The sequence below is a fragment of the Leptopilina heterotoma genome, unplaced genomic scaffold (genome assembly GCF_015476425.1).
Source record: "Leptopilina heterotoma isolate Lh14 unplaced genomic scaffold, ASM1547642v1 Lhet_369, whole genome shotgun sequence".
Lineage (NCBI taxonomy): Eukaryota > Metazoa > Arthropoda > Insecta > Hymenoptera > Figitidae > Leptopilina > Leptopilina heterotoma.
The window spans coordinates 127,913-149,413 of NW_025111048.1; the positions used below are offsets into that span (position 1 = coordinate 127,913).

Sequence of the window (21,501 nt, forward strand, 5' to 3'; positions counted from 1 at the left end):
TTTTTTTCTCCCTTGAGATTTCACTGATAATTTTCTGTGCCAGATAAGTTTTTTCTTTACATTTTTCTATATTACCGCTCTGTCATAAACTTGCAGAATTAAATTTTTTTAAATGAATTTGTATGCAATCATTTTTTTTTATAATGAAGTCATTAAACCTTGAATATTTAAAAATATATGTAATTTAAAATCAAAAGTTTGAAAAAATATTAGGAACTATAAATAAACATTAACTATAAAAAATATGATTTACCTAAAAAAATGTTATATTTTATTTCCCTAAACAAGAAATAAAAAAATATGTCCCTTTTTTACACTGTCAATGTTAGAATAAAATTTTCTGTTAAAGAAAAATATTTTTTGTTTTTGTAGGATAACCGAACGGGGAGGAAAATGAAATGTAAATAAAACCAGTGTTATGGAAACTAAATTAGGAATAAAAGATTTATTGAAAAATTAATTCTGAGAGGATTGGAAAATTATAAAAAGGGGGACTTTTGATTTTGGGATTTTGAAAATGGGAACAGTTGCAGGTGGGTTATAATATAAAGCTTTTCATTCGATGCGTGGGAAACAGAGATGTAGAAATGCCGACACATTGCGCTCTTTACTCTCTTCCCGCTCCCCTCTGCTTCTCTTACCCTTAAAATAGGAGTCAACCCTAGAGTGTACATTAAGTTTTGCATAAACACAGGGTAATTTATACATGCTTAGAGTCTCTTTACATAAGTACACTTTCTCTCTGAAATATATGACAAAATTTTCTTGTATATTTTAACTCTGAATACTGATAAATAAAAAAAAATGTTTACCAACAATTATAATTTAAAAATAATTTTAATTATTGTTCTTTTTATTTTTTTTACAAATTATTCTCCTCTGAATTATCTAATTAAAAACTATTTTAATTAAAAGTACGTTTTTAAATTTGTTTTTAAATTTATTTGTTTGGTAAAATGTTCGTAAAATAACGTTAATTATCGTTACATAAAAAAATAAAATAAATTATTGCTGCATTTTCTCTTGATGTATTTTTTCGCATATCAATAGTAAAGAACATAGTGACATTAAGTAATTATGTTCTTCAGTTCATATATTTCAAAGTCCACCCGCATGATGGTCCCTGAGCGCTTGATTATTTCTACTCTGTCTAATCATTATCCTGTTTTTGAATGATTCATACCAATTCATGGCCTATCAAAAAATCAATTTGGTATATAAAACGCCACGTGACGCCATCATCGCTGTGTTTTTTGTTTGTAAATTATTTTTTCCACTCTTAAATGACCCTTATTCTTCTGTACAGTAATTTTTTTTGAATTGTGCATTGAAATATTCTTCTATTCATTTTGCTTCAAGATTTCACGTTAAAACTTACTGAATTGTTGTTTGTAAAACAATGGTTTTTAATATTCTACTGTATGGAATAGCAAATAAATTTCATTAATTAAAGACTTTGAAAAAGAAGAAAGAATTACAAAACTGATTTACTGAAATTTAACAGACGATTTATTATCTTTTGAGGTGCTTGGAAAATCATTTATAATAGGCGATTAGATGCAGAATTTTACAAGCTTTAATTCAAGTACAAAAAGTAGAAAAAATATTAACATTTCCATGAAATCGCAAAAAATGTCCAAGAATCAATTTTTCAGAAATATCGCGAAAAAGTCTCCTTAAACATTTGTCATGATATCTTGGGATCATGTTAATATTTTTTTACGTTCTTGAACTCAAATTGAAGCTACAATTGTACTGGAAAACTACAAAGAGTAATTAATTTTTTCCACCAACTTTTTTGGAGAATGCAAAGAATTAAATTTTTTGAACAAAAAGTGAAAAATTACTAAACTTTTGCCTTAAACTTATCGAACGATATTTCTTTTTAACATGTACGAAAAATCTTTTACAATAGATTATTAAAAGTAGAAGTTTACAGTCTTTAATTTAAGACCAAAAACGAACAAAAATATTAATAATTGTAAGAAATATAATAAAAAATGTCCAAGCATAAATTTTTCAAAAATATCACAAAAAATAGGCTTGAACATTTTTTATGATATCTTGGGACCAGGTTAACAGTTTTTCATTTTTTTGGTCTTAAATTAAAGCTGAGGTTTCATTAACACATACTTTTACATAATTAACATGACTGATAATTTTATTTTGAAAAAATCACACTTCATAGTTTTTGAACAAAAAGTGCAAAATTACCAAATTTTTACCTTGAATTTATCGAATGATATTTCTTTTTAAGATGCTCGAAAAATCTTTTATATTAGGTTATTAAAAGCAGAATTTTGCAACCTTTAATTTAAGACCAAAAATACAAAAAAATATTAACATGTTTCTGAAATATCTCGAAAAATGTTCAAGTATTAATTATTCAAAAATATCATAAAAAACAAGATTGGAAATTTTTTAACATATCTTGGGATCACGTTCATATTTTTTCATGACCTTGGTCTCAAATTAAAACTAAGATTAATTAGTAACTATCTGTAAATGATAGACTTGACTAAAAATTTTATTCTGAAAAAAATTACACTTTAAATTTTTTGTAAAAAAGGAGGAAAATTATTAATTTCTAGTTCTGAATTTAAGGATTGATAAAATTTGTCTAAATAATCAAAAAATGTTCTACAGTAGATCATTAGACGCAGAATTTTATCAAGTTCAACTCAAGACAAAAAAGTTTAAAAAATATAGACTTGTTCCAAAAATATTGTCAAAAACGTCAAAGCTTTAATTTTTTAAGAATATCACAAAAAGCCTGCATGAACGTTATTTATGATATCTTGAAAACGCGTTAACTGTTTTAATTTTTTTTTGGTCTCATATTAAAGCTGAGAATTCCCTGATCATTTTCTGTTGATGATAGATTTTTTCTTGAATTTTTGTAGATTTTGCAGTATTTCAATGTTTTTGCACAAAAAGTGAAAAATTACTAAATTTTTCTTCTAAAATTAGAAAGTGATAAAATTTGTCAAAATTAACAAAAAAATGTTTATTAATAGATCGTTCGACGCAGAATTTTACAACGTTTAAGCTAAAATAAAGAACGAAAAAAAATATTAACAAATTTATAAAATATAATAAAAAACGTCCAAGCAGCAATTTTTGAAAAATATCACAAAAAACATGTTTGAACGTTTTTCACGACATCTTGAGAACGCTTAGACATTTTTCCTTTTTTTTAGTCTCAAATTAAAGCTGAGGTTTCACTGATAATTTTCTGTCAATGATGAATTTTTTCATGAATTTTTCTAGAATTTGACGCCTAACAATTTTTTTGCACAAAAAGTGAAAAATTAATAAATTTTTGTTCTGAACTTAAGGATTGACAAAAGTTTTCTAAACCATAAAAGAAATCTTTTTTAACAAGACATTAGACGCATAATTTTTAAGCTTTAATTTAAGACTAAGAAGATAAAAAAATATTAACAACTTCTTGAAATATCACTGAAAACATTAAGGACTCAATTTTTCGAAAATTTCTCGTAAAACGTACTTGAACATTTTTCATAATATCTTCGGAGTCTGTAAATATTTTTTCATCTTCTTAGTCTCAAATTAAAACTGAAATTTCGCCGATAATTTACTGTAAATGTATGATTTTATTTTCACGTTCATTTTAATTTGTCTGCAATAAAATTTTTGATTCAAAAAGACAAAAATTACTAAATTGTCTTTTGAAAATACGACAATACAAATTATTCTTCAACAAAACAGAATTTTAGTGTATTATGTTTAAATGTTGATTCTTAATGGTCTATTATGGAATAGTAAACACAACTATATACCTGTTATAGGGTAGCAAAGTATTTACTCAATTTTTACTATTGGCAAAGTTTATTACACTTTCGTTCTGAGATTTTTCACTTTTATCATTCTTAAATGTCTCACCACAAGAACAGGACATTTTTATGAAGGCCAATAAAATATTGGAATGTATATATACATATATGCACCCCACTGTAAATCTCTCTTCTTTTGTGTCCTTAAGATTTAAGCTAAGGCGTAACCGTACATCAAAACCGTTACAGCAATATCAATAATTCTTTAAAAACTTGTAAACATCAATGAAAACCAATTTTTTATTCCAAATGGAAGAAATTTGTTTTTTATTACTCTCTTTTTTATCAAATATTCAAATTTTTAATTTAACCAAAGTAATTAAATACTTTTTATACAAATTTTACAGTAAAATAAAAAGTAAAAAGTAAATATAAATTTAAACTGAAAGTCAAAATAAAATCATACATAATTGTTGGTTTTTTTTAAAAAATTTTTTCCCTTTTTCAATTTATCTCATTTGTTTACTCCTCAGCTGTCAAGATTTAGAAAAAGATTTTTCAAACGCTTTCTGAGAGATAAAATTACACAATAATGCACTTTTGTTCTAACAATGGATACAAATCTTGAGCCCGTAGAGGGACAATTTATTTCCGGGACCTTTTCTGTAACTATATATAGATATATAGACGCCAGTTACCTTACGGATTTTTCCAAAGCACTTTTCAAATCTCCTGCGACAATGTCTAAGGATTTCAAGTGTCAAAGAATTTCAGGGGTGAAAAATTTCAAAAGTAGAGCAGATTTTATTTTTTTTTTTGCAATAATAATAATGAAAGGTCATGTACCTCAAAAGTTGAGATATGAATTGCGGAAATATTTTAACGGTTCCTTTTAAAGAAAAAAATATTTTTCTTCTCCTAAACAAAAGTAAAAATGTTCAGCATATGAACAAATTTTTTATTTTAATGAAAAATTGGTATTTATATAGTAGAATAAAAGGAAAATTTGCGAATTTTAATTTTATTGTTAAAAAAAGAAATGGAAAAGAATTATTTTTGTCTAAACATATTATACTAGTTTTAAAAACGAGGAAATGAAGAAAGAAATAAAAATATTCGAAAACTAACGGTAAGAATGAAACTGGTCCCTTCGATGCAGATTTCAAGGACGAAATGTTTCGGTTAGTGAGCACGTGTCTTGAGATGGGTGACGTAAACACAAAGATTGCACGAGGTTTGAATATATCTATATATATCTACACAGGATTCAAAAAAAAGAAGAAAAATAATAATGGTCCATGAGAAATGCTTAACGGCTGCTAAGTGAGTCTTGCGAAACAGGATCTGACCACTGAAGGGTACGGAGAATATTCCGAATAGTATATGTATACATAAAACAAGACAAAAAAAGCAACAGGCCTCACGGCAAGTTTCTACGTCGTTAAAATGGAAATTTTTGCTGTTTTTTTTCTATATTGAAAACCAGAAAGTCCGTATTCTATTTTAATAAATAAAAATTAATATCAACTTCGTTTTATTTGCCATTTATTTATGATGAGGCAAAATTTAGAATCATTTTTAGAAAACAGGTTCAATTTTTCCAAAATATTATTGAGAAATTATTATTCTTACTCTGTAAATAATATATATTTTGTCTACAAATTAAATTAAAATTTGCTACAAATTGAAGTTTTGAACAGAAAGTAAAATAAATTTATTTACCAAAAATAACAAGAGATATTATACCTTTCAAAGTGATCGAAAACATTTCTTTAATAGATCACTGAACGCAGAATTTTACAAGCTTTGATTTAAGAACAAGAAGTTATGAAAATATTTTAACAACGTTATGAGATATCTTAAAAAATCTCAAAGCATCAATTTTTCAAAAATAGCACAAAAATACTGCTTGAACGATTTTCACGATATCTTAGGAATGCTTAGACATTTTTTCTTTGTTAAAGTCTCAAATTAAAGCTGAGGTTTCACTAATAATTTTCTATTAATGACAGATTTTTTCTTGAATTTCTGCAGATTTTGCAGTATATCAATGTTTTCGCACAGAAAATGAAAAATTACTTAATTTTTCTCCTAAACTTAGGGAGTGATAAAATTGTTCTAAATTATCAAAAAAAATGTTTACTAATAGGTGGTTAGACGCAGAAATTTACAACCTTTAATTTAAGACCAAAATCGATAAAAAAATGTTAATAATTGTAAGAAATATTATAAAAAAGGTCCAAGTATCAATTTTTAAAAAAATTCACAAAAAATATGATGAAACATTTTTCACGATATCTTGGGGACGCTTAGATATTTTTTGTTTTTTTTTATCTCAAATTAAAGCTAAAGTTAGCCTGATAATTTTCTGTTAATGCCAGATTTTTTCCAGAATTTCTATACATTTTGCAGCATATTAATTTTTTTCAAACAAAAATTGAAAAATTAGTACATTTTTGTTTGAAACTTATGGAATGATAAAATTTTTCTGAATTATCGAAAATACTTTTACTACATGTCGTTGGACGCAGAATTTAACAAGCTTTAATTTAAGACCAAGAACTCAGAAAAATATTGAAAAGTTTACAAAATATAATAAAAAATGTACAAGTATCAATTTTTCTAAAATATCACAAAAAGTCGGCTTGAACATTTTTTATGACAAATTTGCAATGGTTTATGACTTTTGCATTTTCTGGTCTCAAATTAAAGCTGAGTTTTGCCAGATAAAGTTTTGTTAATGATAGATTTTCTGTAGAATTTTTCTACGTTTAGGAGTATATATGTTTCTTCATAAAAAGTCAAAAATTGCTAAATTTGTATACTATATTTAGAGAGTGATGAAAATTTTTCCAAATTATCAAAAAGTATTTTCTAATAGTGCGTGTGACGCAGAATATTATAACCTTTAATTTATGACCGAGAATGCAGAAAAATATTAATAATTTTACAAAATATCTTCAAAAACGTCAAAACGTCAATTTTTGAAAAATATACAAAAAAATGTGTTTGAACGTTTTCTATGATATCTTGAGAACATGCTAATATTTTTCCAATTCTTTTGTCTCAAATTAAAGCTTAGGTTTTACTGATGATATTCTGTTAATATCATGCTCTTTCTTTGAGTTTTTATAGATTTTGCAGCAGTTTAATGTTTTTGCACAGAAAGTGAAAAATTACTAAATTTTTGTTCTAAACTTAGGGAGTGATAAAATTTGCCAAAACTATCAAAATACTATGTATAATAGGTCGTTGGACGCAGAATTTTACAATCTTGAATTTAAGACCAAGAACAAAAAAAAATATTAACATCTACTCGAAATATTAATAAAAATGTCGAAGTATGAATTTTTCAAAAATAGCACAAAAAGACTGCTTGGACGTTTTTTATGATATCTTGAAAACGCGTTAATTACATTAATTGTTTTTGGTCTCAAATTAAAGCTGGGGTTTCTCTAATAATTTTCCTTTAATTCCAGACTCTTCCATGAGTTTTTATCGGTTTTGCAGCAGTTCAATGCTTTTGCACAGAAAGTGAAAAATTACTAAATTTTTGATCTAAACTTAGGGAGTGATAAAATTTGTCAAAACCATCAAAATACTATGTATAATAGCTTGTAGGGCGCAGAATTTTACAACCTTTAATTTAAGGTCAATAGCACAAAGAAATATTAACATCTTCTCGAAATAATAATAAAAATGTCGAAGCATCAATTTTTCAAAAATAGCACAAAAAGACTGCTTGGACGTTTTTTATGATATCTTGAAAACGCGTGAACCATTTTTATTCTTTTTTGTCTCAAATTAAAGCTGAGGTTCTACAGATAATTTCTCTTTAATTCCAGACTCTTTTTTGAGTTTTTACCGGGTTTGCAGCAGTTCAATGTTTTTACACAGAAAGTGAAAAAGTACTAAATTCTTGTCCTAAACTTAGGGAGTGATAAAATTTGTCTAAATTATCAAAATATTGTGAATAATAGCTCGTTGGACGCAGAATTTTACAACCTTGAATTTAAGACCAAGAACACAAAAAAATATTGACATCTGCTCGAAATATTAATTATTATGTCGAAGCATCAATTTTTCAAAAATATCATAAAAAGACTGTTTGGACGTTATCTATGATGTCTTGAAAACGCGTTAACTATTTTTATTGTTTTTGGTCTCAAATTAAAGCTGGGGTTTCTCTGATAATTTCCTCTTAATTCCAGACCCTTCCTTAAGTTTTTATAGATTTTGCAGCAGTTCAATGTTTTTGCACAAAAAGTGAAAAAGTATTAAATTCTTGTTCTAAACTTAGGGAGTGATAAAATTTGTCTAAATTATCAAAATATTGTGAATAATAGCTCGTTGGACGCAGAATTTTACAATCTTGAATTTAAGACCAAGAACAAAAAAAAATATTAACATCTACTCGAAATATTAATAAAAATGTCAAAGCATCAATTTTTCAAAAATAGCACAAAAAACTGCTTGGACGTTTTTTACGAAATCTTAGAAATTTTCAGACAAGTTTTGTAGTTTTTTGGTGTTAAATTAAAGCTGAGGTTTCACTGATAATTTCCTTTTAATTCCAGACTCTTCCTTGAGTTGTTATAGATTTTGCAGCAGTTCAATATTTTTGCACCGAAAGTGAAAAAGTACTAAATTTTTGTCCTAAATTTAGGGAGTGATTTTTTATCTTCAATATTTCTATAGATATTGACCCAATTTCAATAGATTGTATACAAACATAAATTCAATATAATTCTCAAAAAACGAAACTTCTATTTTTTTTAGCTACTATTTTGAGAAAAAAAACAGGTACCATAACAAATATTTGATTTCCCATTTTTATAATTCCTATATAGAAACTTTAAAAGCTATAATACAAAAACTGTCATTTCAAATCAAAGAGTCAATCATTGAAGAAAATTGATGAAGCCATAAAAAAAATTTTTTATTCCCTCTCCCTCTCTTATATAAAGAAAAAAGCGCGTGTCCTCACAGCGTGCATGCAATATATCTGCCCTCTTATAAGAAACGTTATATGGTAATAATAATAATAATAATAATATATCCTTATACCATAGTACAAGGACACGTGCTTTCAAGTGTATATAACCATACAGAAGAGTCCTCAGCCACGCGCAAATGGTTCCCGAAGATCCTAACGACTCTTCTGCATAAAATATCAATATAAATAAAAAAAAAAAATTTTTTTTTTTGATCATATCCAATGAAAAGAAAGAAAAGGACGGCACCTGGATAAAATTCCCATGGATGATGATACTTCGGGGATGAAAAATCCGTTTCGCGGTGCAATCATAACAATAGACAAGAGAGTAACAATCATAGATATAGAGACAGGAAGGAAGAGGATGATATGAAACAGGTAAGGGTGAGGGAGGGGGAAGGGGGTTTAAAAATCGGACAAACTCTTGCGCCCTATTTCTCCCCCCCCCCTTCCTTCTATTTTAAATCTTTACGCGTCTGATTGGTGGAGAATCCTCCCTTAATGCGACGTTCCTTCAAAATCTCGTTTTTCTATTGTACACGATATTTTCCCAGGGCCTCCTGTTGCTCAAGGGGTCCTAAAAATTTTGTTAGGGTCCCCCATCACTATATAAGGGCTTCACCCTTTGCAGTTCGACACAGTTCACTCCTCGATCGTCGACGAACGAACATCAAACCGAAGAGCGATACCAGGCCGGCTGGTCCGGCCTGGTAACTCTATTTACCATCTGAGAAAATAGAAAAATTCGTCGACAGTCAAAATTTTTTAATTTATCAACAAAAATTTCTCCGCGTTATTCAGTTAGTGATCTAATCGGAAGTGCTCCAATTTTTTTCTGTCGCAGATCGAGGCAAACATCAAAGTCTATATCAACGCAAATAAATAAGCGGTGAGTTCCCTTTCGGCTTTTTTCTTGGCTTAAAAACTTAAAAAAAATTTTCCGGTTTTGGTGCTTCGATAGACTACTCGAAAATAATTTTTCAATCTTTCATTTTTTGCGGCGATAACACCTTTAACCGCGAAATTTTGTTTCGAGTGTTCAAATCCGCTACTTGACTCAATAGTTTTTTGAAAAACGGAAAAATTCCATTTTTTCAGCAGTTGATAACCAAATTTTTTTTTTTTTTTTGAATTCATTTTTACTAGTGAAATAGAAAACTAAAGTTGTGTTATTGCAAAAAATTCAAATCTTGTTTACAGTTTCAAAACGAAATTGATTTTTGAAATTTGTTAGAAAAGAAATTCGTTTTTCAAATTCAACAGTTGAAAACTGTTGTTAAATCAAGAAAGTATTCGAAATTCAAAACTGAAAATTTAAGAAAATTTTCTCACTCAAGTACAAAATTATTTTTTGCAATATCTCGTACTTTTTAAAATACCAATTTCACTCTTGATTCAAAATACAAAATTTATTTTCAAAATCACGCAGAGTTTTATTGTTTATTTTCAAATTCAAAAATAATTATTATTCAAAACGAACACAAAATTACTTTTCCAAAAAAAATGAATTTTTCCGTTTCGATTAATTTTCGGGGTCCAATTATACACAGAAAAATAATTTTGGCAGTTCCGTGTAAACATTTCGATCAAATTCACCTATTTTTGAAAAAGAAAAAATTTACAGCCAGTTTTTTAAAAAAAATGGTCCACATCTAAATTCGTGTATACAAAATAATTCGCTTTCTACTTTTCAATAACAATAATAATAATTATTTATTGACAGATTATTGCGAAAAAGTATTGTTGTTATTATTGACAGAAAATTTATTGTTATTGACCAGTTATCAAGATAATTAACGCCGTGTTATTGTTGCAGAAAAATAAAAAAATAAAACAAATTGAATATTTTTAAAATACGAATTTTGGCATTGGAAATTTTTTATTCAAAAACAAAAATGAAAAGAAAAATATATCTGTATATAATTGAATAAAAATAAATTCTCATGGGATTACTAGTGCAAATTGAAATGGACCATTAAAAAAATTTGGCATTGGAAAAATAAAAAATTAATTTAGTAAATAATTGAAAATAAAAAATATATTAGAAAAAAATTCAAGATCGAAATTTTCATCAAACGCGAAAAATATGAAAGTTAGCTCAAAGCATTAGAATCTGTCATTTTTGTTTGAAAAACAAAATCACTTGAGGCAAAAAGTCGTAGTCGAAGACGCTAAACATGGAGAAAAAAATTTACAATCTCTAGGCACTACTCTATCCAGGCACTAAGACCCGATTCGGAATTCTAAAAAAAAAAATTTCCAGAAATTTTTTTTGGAAATTTCATTTATTACTTTTCTTCTATTAGAACTAAATTTGAATAACTAAATAATTAGTTTTTTTCCAATTCTTAACTAATTAATTTCGATATGAAAAAAAATTCCGATTCTATAAAAACCACATTTTTAATGCATTATCAAAATTTAATTCCTTTTGACTAAAATGAAAATTTCATTGAAACAAAATTAAATTTTGAAGTTAGAAAATTAACTGTTGTTCAAAATTGGATTTTGAACTTTAAAAATCGAAAATTAGATGAAAAATTTAAAATCAAAACAAATTTTTGTCTATAATGCTCTCCAAATTTGAACCTCTGAGACCAGATCAAAATTTTTTTTCACTAAAATGGAAAATTCAGAATTAAAATTAAATTTCAAAATTAAATGAAAAAATGGATTTCAAAATTAAACTGTTCAGTTTCACGACAGAAATCAAAATTGAAATCAAAATTGTACTTTCAAATTAAAATCAAAATTGATATTAAAATTGAAATCAAAATTGTACGTTCAAAATTGAAATCAGAATTGAAATCAAAATTGTACCTTCAAAATTGAAATCAAAATTAAGTTTCAAATGAAAATCAAAATTTATTTTTAATTTCGAAATCAAAATTCCATTTTAAATCGAAATGAAAAATTCATACTGCAATGAAAATATTAACAAAATTAATAACAAATTTAGTTGTAAATAGAATTAAAATTGACTTTTGTGTTTTTCTTCTGAAAAATCATGTAGTTCTTTATTGCAAATTTTTTTAGTTATAAAATAGAAATCAAAACTGTAGTTTACAAATAGAAAATCTGTAGTTACAAATCGATACCAAATTGTAGATACGCAAATATTAGAAAAATCAAAATGTAGTTATACAAAAAAATAGAAACAAAAAATATAGTTATAATGTATCAAAAAATTCTGTAGTTACCAGTCAAGTGTGAAGAAAAAAAACAAATGTAGTTACAAAATTGAGTGAAAAATTAGTTACAAAAATTATTTATTTGCACAAATTTTCTTGATTTTTGAATGCACTGCACTAATTTTTTTTTCGTGTTCCAAAATTGTCCCGAAAAAAATTCAACTGGTGAATGAAGAAAATCAAAACAACGCAAAAAAAAATATCTCCAGTTTCAAAATTTAATACAAATTTAATCTCTAATAAAAAAAAAATTATTCTGAAATTAATCAAAATTCAAATTTAAAAAGAAACAAATTTTAATATTTTAAATGAAAATGAAAAATCAAAATTCAAAAATCGAAATTCTTTTTCATCACCAAGTGAATTTCTTATTCCGGGCAAAACTATTTTTCCTGTTGCATTTTTTTGATTGTACACAGAATTTTTTACTGCACATAAAAAGTATTTAGATAAAGACTGATTCAAGTACAAAAAGAAAATGAAAAAAATTTATGAAATAAAATAGTTAATTTATTGAAATTCATATATATTTAGTCATAATATAATTCATAGATTAGCACCTAATTGTGTCTGTGTTGATATTTCGATAGTAGACGAAAAATTAAAAGTAGAAATAATAGAACTGCATAAAAATTTATCACGTCGCATAAATGAAAAAAAAAATTAAAAATATCGCAACACTCGAAAATTTTGAAATGAAAAATAAATCCGTTCTTTGAATTTTTATTCCAAGTATAGTAAAAATTCACAAGATGGTCGTTGAAAATAAATTCACAAACAAACAAAAGGCGACTGATAAATTTCAAAATTCACAACCAAATTATGCATGTTTTTGATTTTTGAGACTGAAAATTAGTTGTTAGTGAAAGAATTCCAAAATAAGTGTTCAAAAAACAAGCAAAAAATAAAAAAAAAACTGTCGTAAAGAAAATAGTAAAAAATCATGTAAAAAATTGTTTAAACAGTTTAAAAATGGGGGTAAAAATAGTAAAAAAAAAATTTGGTCAAAAAATAAAAACATTTTGATAAAAATAATAAACATTTTGGTAAAAATAGTAAACATTTTGGTAAAAATAACAAAAGGGTAAAAGTAATAAAGGGTAAAAAATACGAAAAAGATTTTTAAAAAACAGTACCTGAATCAAAAATATAGACAAATAGTAAAAATACAATAATAATCTAAAAATACAATAAAAAAATTTTTTTTTTAAAACAATAAAAATTATTTGCAAGCGGAAAATTTCTTTTCATAAAAATTTGGAATTCTTTCAATCTAAAATTTGGCTCCTTCATTTTTTGTTCCTTTTTCTTCAATTTTAGTTATGTTTTTATCATTTTGCTACACTTGTTTGGCAAAAAAAGAAAAAAATGAAAAATACAATGAAAACATATTGGTTTTCCGTCAACCACACAACAGTTTGTCTTTTAACTCCCCCACTGCCCCCTTTGCCCCATTCAGCCAGGAAATAAAATATTGCAGCATATATGCCAATCAATATATTTCCAACTGTCAGATTTCATCCGAAATGTACCGAAAGTTTTTCAGAAATTTAAACATTTTTTTTTCATATTCATTTAAATATCCTAACGAGAAACGAAAAAAAATAATTTAAATTTAAATTGTTGAAATTTTCGTTTTTTTTTTCCTTTTGGAATATGAAAAAAAAGAATAAAAAGATTCTCAAGCGGAAATCCTGAAATTAATATATCTATATTGTTATTAATGAGAAGAGCAGATATATTTTTCTTTTTTTTTCTTTTTAATTTTGAAATCACGATAAAATTAAAAGGTTCTAGTCACTTCCGCCATCAAAAGCATTATAACAAGTGCATTTTCAATGAGAAACGCTTATAAACCGGAAGTACCCACCCCTCGACTTTTATTCACATGAAAACTGGGTGGCAATTTATGCACCCCTCGTTGACTCTCTCCTCTCTCTCTCTCTCACTCTCTCTCTATAAACATACACCAACCTGTCAAATTTCACGAAGCAACAAGTCAAATAAAAAAAAAATTATGTTTTTAATCAATTTTTTATTGGTCGATTTTTCTCAATAAAGAGAAAAGAAGAAAAAATTGGAATTCGAAATTCAGAATTTATTTTTCCTATATACTACTGAATTTTTCTAATTAAAATATTTTTGAACAAATTTGGAATATATTTTTTCTGCCAAAAAAATATATCGGAAAATTATTATTTTACAAAAATTGCAAATTTTTTTTTAGAAAATTGAACCAATTAAAAGTTTTTTAAAGACACGATAGAAAAAAAATGAAAATAAAAAAATATTGAAAAAAATGTTCAATGGAAAAAATAAATAAAATAAAATATACTTATTAAAAAAAATGATAAGTGCAAAAAAAAGAACTCAAAATTGTGGTTTTGAAATAACAGAAAGTAAAGGAAAAATTACATTCTATTAAGAAAATATTTTTTAAAACTGCAATAATAAAAATGGCAAAAATTTTAAATCGGTTATTTTAATATTCTAGTCAAATTCAGATTTTGATTCAAAAGACAAATTCGAAAAATATGCAAAACAATAGAAGTTTTTATCTCTTGGCAATTTTGGTGCATAAGATGACATTTTTTCTTTCGCAAACGAAATTATATTTTTCAAATCTGTTATAAATAAGCAATAAAATACAAAAATTATTCTTTGATTTTAATATTTTTGCAACATTTTTATTACAGACAATATTTGAAAAAAAAGACAAGCGACAAAAATTGTAATTATTAAAAAAGGTTTTATGAACTAAAAAAACGTCTTTCAAAAATATTTTATTTCAAAAATATTCACTGCTACAACCATTAAATAGTAAACCGTTAATATACCCACAATTCAAAAATAGTATTGAACAAAATTTAATTTCGAAAAATTCCAATTTTTGTTACAGAACAAGTCGTAAAAAATGCAAAAATTTGTTTATTTAAACGAACAAAATTTCTTTATTCAAAACCACAAAAGAAAAAACTCCAAAAAAAGTGACAAAAAAATTGGTTCGTAGATTTTGATTTTCTGAAACAGTAAAAAATTATTTTCTAAAATGAATTTTAGAATTTTTTCCAAAAACTATTATTTAGTATTTTCCGTTACGATACAAAAAAAAATTTAATTCAAAATCAGCTTCTACATTTTTAAAAAATTAAAATCAGTTACTAAATATTTATAAAAATAAAAAATTTCTAAACAATAGAATAAAAATTTGGAAATAGGAAAATTTCAAAAATTTCACTTTCGTAAAAATTAGTTAAAAATTCAACTTTAGAGAAATAATGCACAAACAGAATTAATTTAGCAAAAAAAAATTTGTCAAATAAGAAAATTTTGAAAATAGAATTCGAAAAATATTTTTTTTTGCTCAAAATCAGATTATATATATGCAAATTTAGACAAAAGAAAGTGAAAATTTTGAGAAAAGTCGAAAATCAGAAATCAAAATCAAACCACTACGAAAATTTATGAAAAAAAAGAAGCAATAACAAAAATAATAATCAAAAAAACTGTGAATTAAAAATATTTAAATCCATAACAAGGTGTATATTTCAGTTTTACAAAAGATTCAAAATTTCTAAAGCAAAAATCAAAATTACTACAAAAAAATACCCTAAAAAAAAATTACAGAAACAAAAAAAATAATAATAAACAATTGAAAAATTCAATAAATTAGAAAAATATAGATCCAAAACCAAAATTTTATATTTCAGTTTCACAAAAAGTTCAACATTTTAAAATCAAAATTATTACAAAAAATTCAGTTATAAAAAATATGCAGAAACAACAAAAATAATAATAAACAATAACAAAATTTAATAAATTAGACAAATATAGATCCGAAACAAAATTTTTATATTTCAGTTTCACAAAAATTTAAAATTTTTAAATCAAAAATCAAAATTACTGCAAAAAGTTTCTCAAAAAATATGCAGAAACAACAAAAATAATAATAAACAATAAAAAAATTTAATAAATTAGAAAAATATGGATTAGAAACAAAATTTTCATATTTCACTTTCACAAAAATTTAAAATTTGTAAATCAAAAATCAAAATTACTGCAAAAAGTTTCTCAAAAAATATGCAGAAACAACAAAAATAATAATAAACAATAAAAAAATTTAATAAATTAGAAAAATATGGATTAGAAACAAAATTTTCATATTTCACTTTCACAAAAATTTAAAATTTGTAAATCAAAAATCAAAATTACTGCAAAAAGTTTCTCAAAAAATATGCAGAAACAACAAAAATAATAATAAACAATAAAAAAATGTAATAAATTAGAAAAATATGGATTAGAAACAAAATTTTTATATTTCAGTTTCAGAAAAAATTCAAAATTTGTAAACAAAAAACAAAACGATTACAAAAAATTCTGTTAAAAAATATGCAAAAACAAAAAAAATAATAATTAGCAATTACAAAATTTAATCAATAGAAAAATATAGATCCGAAACAAAATTTTTATATTTCAGTTTCACCAAAAATTCAAAATTTGTAAATCAAAAATCAAAACGATTACAAAAAATTCTCTCAAAAAATATTTAGAGACAACAAAAATAACAATAAATAATAACAAAATTTAATAAATTAGAAAAACATAGATCCGAAACAAAATTTTTATATTTCAGTTTCACAAAAAATTCAAAATTTGTAAATCAAAAATCAAAATTACTACAAAAAGTTTTTTAAAAAATATGCAGACGCAACAAAAATAATAATAAACAATAACAAAATTTAATAAATTACAAAATTACAAAATTTTATGTCCAAAGCAAATTTTTTATATTTCAGTTTCACAAAAAATTCAAAATTTGTAAATCAAAAATCAAAATGATTACAAAAAATTCTCTCAAAAAATATTTAGAGACAACAAAAATAACAATAAATAATAACAAAACTTAATAAATTAGAAAAATTTAGATCGTAAACAAATTTTTATATTTCAGTTTCACAAAAAGTTCAAAATTTGAAAATCAAAAATCAAAACGATTACAAAAAGTTCTCTCAAAAAATATTTAGAAACAACAAAAATAATAATAAACAATAACAAAATTTAATAAATTAGAAAAATATTGATCCGAAACAAAATTTTTATATTTTAGTTTCACAAAAAATTTAAAATTTGTAAATCAAAAATCAAAATTACTACAAAAAGTTTCTCAAAAAATATGCAGAAACAACAAAAATAATAATAAACAATAACAAAATTTAATAAATTACAAAATTTTATATCCAAAGCAAATTTTTTATATTTCAGTTTCACAAAAAATTCAAAATTTATAATTTAAAAATGAAAAATTACAATAAAAATTCCAAAAGAAATGGTATTCGAAAAATAGAAAATTAATTTATTTTATTCAAAATCATATCTTATTCAGTTACGAACAAAATAAAATAAAAGTTTTGAAAAAAAGGTTCAAATTCAGAAATAAAAATCACTACAAGAAATTCACAAAAAAATATAAAGAAACAAAAGTAATGTAGTAATCATTAAGAAAATTCAATAAATTAAAAATATTTAAATCCAAAATAAGTTTCAATAAATACATTTTCCAAAGAATTCTAAATTTATAAATTTAAAATGAAAATTACAATAAAAATTTAAACATGGAATTATAGACAAAATAAAATAAAAATTTTGAAAAAACGGACGCAATTCAAAAATCAAAATGACTACAAAAAATTCAACAAAAAAAAATTCACAGAAACAATACCAATAATATACGAAAAAAACCAAAATTGAAACTATAAATTTAAAATATTTAAATTAAAAATAAATTTTTTATATTTCAGTTTTACAAAAAATTCAAAATTTATAAATGCAAAATAAAAAGTTACAATATAAAAATTTTGAAAATATAATTCGAAACAAACATTTTTTTCCTCAAAATCAAAGGACGAAATTCAGAAATCAAAATCATTACAAAAAATATACAGAAACAGCAATTATAATAATAGACGAAAAAAATATTTATTTATTTCAAAGCTTACAAGGAAACAAAAATTTAATAATTTAAAAATTTTTATTCCAAAACAAAATGTTTATATTTCAGTTTCACAAAAAAAATTCAAAATTTAATATCAAAATTACAATAAAAATTTAAAAAATGCAATTCGAAAAATTGAAAATTACTTGATTGACAAAATAAAGTCAAAGTTTGGAAATTCAGAAGTCAAAATCATTTCAAAAAATTTTAAAAAAATATAAAAACGAATAATACTATAGGTAGTAAACAATAATAAATTAAAAATAATTCTATGAGTATTACAAATTTCATTTTCACAAAAATTCAAAATTTATAAACTGAAAATCAAAATTACAATAAAGAAAAATTACAGAAAGTTTATCAAGAATTAATTTCCTTTGTATTAAAATTTAATTTCATAATTTAGAAAAAAAATTAAAAGTAAAATTTTTAATTTTCAATAGAAAAAGAAAAAAATCACATGAGCCACACAAAGAATTCCGTAGTTGTAAAACACATTTTTCGAGTCCTCCAAAAATACCATGTGTAAAATTTCAAGAAGTCAACTTTTATTTTCAAGGAAAAATTTTTACTTTAGATTTCATCTATTTTTACGGTGAAAATATTGAGTTGGGTTTTTAAAACTTTAAACTACAAAAATGCACATCGTTATCTAAAAATCTTTATTTTTTCAACTCGTATACCTGCTCCTCTCTCGCTCGGAAATTGAGGAAAAAAGGCCCAAAACCACCTTACTTAGATTTGAACCTGCAGAGATTCAACAATAATAGAACCTGCATAAATAGACGCGACAACCACAAAAGAAATCCCAAAAACTGCAAATAGAAGAAAATTCACAACGAAAACGAAATTAGGAAAAAAAATAAATAACATAAAATGCAAAATAGATATTTAAGTAACGCTAAGAAAATAATTTATTTCTGAGAATCATCATTTTGAAATAAGTCTGAATTCTAAGAGAAAAGTCCTCTCATCCCTTAAGAATGATTTATAAAAAAAAAAACAAAAAACAAAAAACCAATCGAAATCAAAATATCATTCGTGAAGGTAGTGAAATAAAAAATCGTGCACATTAAAATAAAAATGAAATTAAAATATATTCAGAGAAAATAAAAAATACCACTTGAATCGAATCTGAATTGCATATGCAAAGTCAGCAAAGCTAACGATCAAAAGGACCGGAAGTACAAAGCCACGCCACAAAAAGAACCTGACTCTCGTTATAACAAAAGGTAACCGGTGACCATTTGAGACCTCGGAAATTTGAAGAAACGACAAAGAACCCTCACCCCTGGGAGTCTTTTTCTTAGAGTTTTCGACCCCTCATGATTTTTCCCCCTTTCTTTCTTTTTTCCTTTCATGTGCAGAGCCAAGTAATTCAATGATTCGTAAGCACCCTAGTTGCATAGTACGCGACACAATACAAGTTTTATGCCGTATGACGTTCTCTCATTTTTGTTTCTCTTGTGTTCTTTCTCTTATTCTTTTCTTTCCACTTTTTTTTTTTTTTTTTTTTTCTTTATTTTCTACGATATTTTTCTAAGACTATATGTATAGTTAGAGAAGTTAGTTTCTCACACCTTTTTATGTGTGTTTGTGTGTACTGCACTTTATGTATGCACTTCCGTTTAGTTGAATTTTTTTTAAAATTTTTTTTGCTCCTCTATACACCCCTTCTCTTTATGCTGTGTTAGTATGCTTCGTAGCTGACGCTCACACCCTTTTAGGTTCTTGGACATTTGGGACAATCCACATCATCAGAGATCTAAAAATAATGGACCACGCAAAGGAGCGGCGAGCCAGGGGGTGTCATCATCAGCAACAACAACTTTAAACAGCAGAGAAGCAATAAACTGGAACCAACGAGTGCAGCTGACTTGCAGATCTTAAATTACACCAGATTTCTGGATTCGTAAGTTATTTCTATTAATAAATTGTTCTTTAATTGTTTGAATTATTCGTTACGAGGGAAACACTCCACCTGAGAACGCCAAGGTCACCGCTAGATGGCACTTTAGTTGCTTCTTGGAATTTTCGCCACCTAGCGGCGACCTTGGCGTTCTCAAGTGGCGAAACCAAATCACAATTTTATCCCCCTTTTTTATAATGAAAAAAAGTTTGCAAGTTTTTTAAAAAAATATCTTTTCTTTTGTCCACAGAAACAAAAATAGAAATTCAAAGGAAAAAGCGTCTCCTCTCCTGGCAGTACGAAACAATATTTGAACTGAAGAATTTCCTCCAGCAGAACACTTTAACTCAAGAGAAGAAAGCATTATAATGACACACAAGGAGACGGACCATAAATCCATTCAAAAGCAGAAAAAAATCGCCAATGACAAAAGAAGACAATACTCTAAATCAACGGAAGAAGAAAAATTTTAGTGAATTTCCAGAATACTCTCATGGACACATAAAGAAAGTTCACACTGGACAAATAATCATTAATCTCTGCACTCGTGACAAGCAATGGAAAAAAGCAGCAGCAGAAGAAGAAGAAGAAGAGATCCCTACATTCTGGCAGAACCGAAAATATTTTCAGCTACAAAATAGAGGCTCAACTTCCAAAAGATGATTCCAGTATCGTTCCTTGAATATGGTTTTTTTTTGGTTCACGCAAATACTCTGCAAACGGAAAAAAACAATTTTTAATTTCTCGAAAATTAAATCCACAAATACAGGATTCAAAAAGTACAGAAGAATTTTTTTTTTCAAAACCAGTGGCTTCAGTCAAAAATTAAAGGATCGATCACCTAGCCTACTAGAATGTCTTCGCTTTCGGAACGCGAGGTTACGAGGACGATTCGTCGTGAGAAGCGTTCTTCGAAGCACGTACAAAACACCGAAAAAAATGCCAAATAAAAATAGCAGCTTTTTCTTAATTTACAGTCGAAAGCCTCTTTTCGTTTTCTAAGCCACAATTACCAGCAAACAAATTTACAAAAACCAAGTGACAAAACTCTGTTCAAGCACAGTTGGTCTACCAGCCAAACTACTGCGAATCAGAAACAATTTTCTCCGTCACCGACAGAAACCAAAAAAAAAATATACCAACCAAAAAAAAATAACCGGAAATCAACGAAGAGGCCCTAGCACGCCGAATCGTTCCAGAAAAAAATTTAACTTCCCCCAACCCCCCCCCAAAAAAACAAAATCAGCAAACGGAAATTGAAATCTCAAAAATAGAAATCAAAGAAGTTCTTTTCACAGCATCACAGGCTTATATACTTTTCCCCTCTCTTAAATCCCAAACCATCAAAGGCAATAATTCCTGGAGAAATATAGAAGCTTTTCAGTGAGTGAGCCAAATTTCCACAACTCTCATGAAAACTCCTCGACTCATCGAAAATCCATTGACCTGAAATGAAAAAAACTTTTTTTTATTTGCAGAAAAAAAAATTATCAAGCAAAAGTATACAAGAAGGAAAAATCATATCGAATCAGCGTCCGAAAGCGAACACGATTCCAAATTTCCTACACGTCGATCCAATATTCCGTCAATAGTGAAGCAACAAACAAAAATCAAGA

The 21,501-nt window shown here is 25.7% G+C and overlaps 1 long non-coding RNA gene across 1 annotated transcript; it reads left to right on the forward strand.

Moving 5' to 3' along the window:
• The first annotated feature begins 9,446 nt into the window (after positions 1 to 9,446).
• LOC122505766 lies at positions 9,447 to 21,147 on the forward strand. Its single transcript, XR_006301943.1, has 3 exons — positions 9,447 to 9,682; positions 19,704 to 19,888; positions 20,136 to 21,147. It is a non-coding gene; the product is annotated as an uncharacterized LOC122505766 (long non-coding RNA).
• Positions 21,148 to 21,501: the final 354 nt, after the last annotated feature.